This window comes from Anomaloglossus baeobatrachus, unplaced genomic scaffold (genome assembly GCF_048569485.1).
Source record: "Anomaloglossus baeobatrachus isolate aAnoBae1 unplaced genomic scaffold, aAnoBae1.hap1 Scaffold_212, whole genome shotgun sequence".
Classification (NCBI taxonomy): domain Eukaryota; kingdom Metazoa; phylum Chordata; class Amphibia; order Anura; family Aromobatidae; genus Anomaloglossus; species Anomaloglossus baeobatrachus.
The window spans coordinates 190,746-193,937 of record NW_027441982.1 but is presented as its reverse complement, the minus strand read 5'-3'; the positions used below and the strand labels follow the sequence as shown (position 1 = coordinate 193,937).

Below are 3,192 nucleotides of genomic sequence, written 5' to 3'. Positions count from 1 at the left end.
GTCCAGCTTGCATTATGACTAGAACATGACAATATCCTTTTAAGTACTAACCTATGATGCGTTCCTAAGCAGTTGATGTTATATGTTCTACATTTCATTTTCTGCATACTTTACAAGTAGTAGAATTTGCTTTGATATAGGCAACTGGATTTTCACAATGAAAAGGCAAAGGATAACGCCCGAAAAAGACGCCATACATTATGTCAGTGCCATCACTGACAAACCTGGATTGACCATGAAATACATCAATCCCCTTAAAGGTGAGTTAAAACAAGTTTTAACTAAATTGCCTTAATATTGTCATGCATTAGAATGACTGTCTTAGGTAATGATAAATATTTTCTACAGGAAGAGGAGTGTTTGCTGAAACTGAAATCGAAAAAGGGAGTTTTGTTGCAGAATATCGAGGTGAGCTCACGTATGCACTTACGATGGTAGACAACTACTCGAGATTTATGGTTGTGGTACAAGTCAAAGATCTAATGGCCCATACTGCAGCGAAGGTCTTCCAAGCACACTTATGCAGACCTCATGGCTACTCAGAGAGAGTCCTCACAGATCAAGGCACTGCCTTTGAAGCGGAAATCTTCAAGGACTTCTGCAGCTTTTACCGATGCAGGAAGATGCGTACTACACCCTACCATGCTCAAACCAATGGTTATCAACCTGCTCAGGACTTTACCCCATATTCCAGATGTGGCCTTACAAGTGATTTATAGAGGGGTAACAATACGTTGGGATCATCGGATCTAATCTCCCTTTTTATACACCCTAAAATCTTGTTTGCGTTAGAATAAACAATAACATCATAAAGGTATAGCAGTACCGTTTCAAAGTTTCGGTGTCCCAAGCAGCATTCCATCAGCCTCTGGAAGGTTCCTGGCAAATTGCACAGCTCGAAGGGCATGCTTTTGAACTCGCAGAGACCCATCGGGGTGGCAAAGGCGGTCTTCTTCCGGTCTGCCTCAGCAACGGACACTTGCCAATAGTGACTAGTGAGATCAAGGGTAGAAAAATAATTTGCAGTTGTCAATGCAGCTAGCTATTCCTCAATACAGGGGAGTGGTGCTGTCCTTCTTCTTTAACAGGACCAACGGAGCTGCCCAGAGGCTACAACTGTCACGGATAACCCCAGCCTCCTTCATGTTGCTCAACATGTCCTTGGTACACTGGTAATGTGCAGGTAGATTTGGCTTATATCTCTCTTTGATGGGTGGGTGTGCACTTGTGGGGATGTAGTGTTTGACCCCTTTTATTTTTCAAAAGTCTAGCGGATGTTTGCTGAAGACTTGCTCGTATTCTTGCACTAGCCTGTAGACCCCCTTCTTGTGATGTGAAGGTGTGGAGTCAGTGCCTACGTGTAATTCCTTACACCACTCCTCTGGCTGACTTGGTGAGCTGTCACTGAATGGGTGGGCTGAAGCAATGGTGGATGCTGCTGTTTGGATAGCATGTGTATCTACTGAGAACAGCTTATCAATGGTGGCAAATCGGAGCAGCTTAATCTTTTGCTCTCCGCAGTTCAACACTCTCATGGGCACTCTTCCCTTCCATATTAATGAATAAAACTATGATGTAAATAGCATATAGATACCCCACAAATGCAGATAAAAGTAGGTTATGGGAAAAGGGGGAAGAGAGAAACAGGAAAATAGTGGAATAAAGTATAACTTCCAGGTGGGAGAGGAAATGGCAGCACAGCCAGTGGAGGTGAAGCAAGGGGAGCCTGCAACTAAAGAGTTGAGAGCGTTATCACATGGTGACTGAGCCTGATTGTAACGGGAGCATAGAGGTGCCGATCCTGTCTTACCTGCGTTGGTGTAGAAGTGGGTGTCCTGTGGTGGAGTCAGCTATGTGCAGTGGTGGCCGTGGGTTCTTTTATGTGCGACCGTAGTAATAGCTGTGCCCACTTCCTGTATGGGAGTGGAATGCAGTGAGGCTAATGGAACGCACGCCTGCGCATTTGTGTTTAACGTCGCGCATGTGCAGAACGGAGAAAAGGCTGCGCTCACTTCCTAATGAAAGGGAGTGAGACGCAGCTGGGAAGGGAAGGGAAAAGATTAGGGTTTGGGGATGATGAAAGGGCTTTCTACGGGCAAGGATGGCAAAGGGTGGCAGTGACGGAAAGTCAGGCAGATGGTCCTGTCCTGTCCTGTCCGTCCGTCTTTTTGTATCATGAATTGGAAAGACTGCAAGGGGGAGGGGAGGTGCTTGTGCCCAAAAGGAGGAGTTATTCAGATTCATTGCAGTGGGCGGCGGCTGCAAAAAGTACCATTCTCCTTGTTTTTGCTCTGCAAAACAGCCTTTTCAAGGGTTTGGCTTGGGTGACAAAATGTCTTCTGTAGGCGTGGGTTTGTCTCCCTCTCCCTAAGATGTGTCCGGTATAGGCCAGGGTGCCACTCAAGGCCGTAACCAATTCGGGTTATAGCTTCTCGGCCTTTTGGCTAAGATCAAGTGTAGTTTCGGAGGACGCTACCTTGGTCGGTACTGGAAGGTGCCTGGGATTGCACGTCTGCCGGCCTTGAGGGAGTGTGTGCGCCTTCTGGTGACACATAGCCCTCTTGTGCCTGGACGGTTCCCAGGCAACGGGAGGCGATCACCTTTGTTATTTTGAAGTCCTACTGATAAACAGAAAAAAAAAAAATTAAATCTGTTCTTATCAGTTTAATATCTGATACGTCCCCTCTCTAGGGACCATATATTAAATGGATTTTTAGAACAAGGAGATGGAAAAAATCTTGCTCTGTCCACTCCACGCATTGACCTGGTATTGCAGTACCTCCAGGACCGGTGCACCCCTTCTTAACCGAGTTTCCAAAAGCAGAACTCAATTCACCTGATTCAAATGAGCCTCATTAGTGAATTGAAAGAAAGCAAAAACTTTATATGCACCTCAATTTGGCCAATTCACTTTTCACACTTTCACCCTTTTTTTTTATCTTTCACACCTTTTACTTGCTTTATTGATGCAAAAGCTGTGCCAAATAGCAAACTCATCTCCACTCAACTTGACCAACTCTGCTATGTCCCGTGCAGTATCTTATTCTCAGTCTTATCTAGATCATTTGCAATTGAATAGAATAGATCCCTTTTGGACACATTGGATTCAGCTGCTGCAGTGACTGCAGGTGTTAGAAGATGCAGACTTGGCATCAGGTGCTGTCTATCAGATTCCACTCCAATTAAAGCTTC

General features: G+C 45.2%; 1 pseudogene; it reads left to right on the top strand.

Moving 5' to 3' along the window:
- The first annotated feature begins 2,595 nt into the window (after nucleotides 1-2,595).
- LOC142261074 (U2 spliceosomal RNA) lies at nucleotides 2,596-2,801 on the top strand (annotated as a pseudogene).
- Nucleotides 2,802-3,192: the final 391 nt, after the last annotated feature.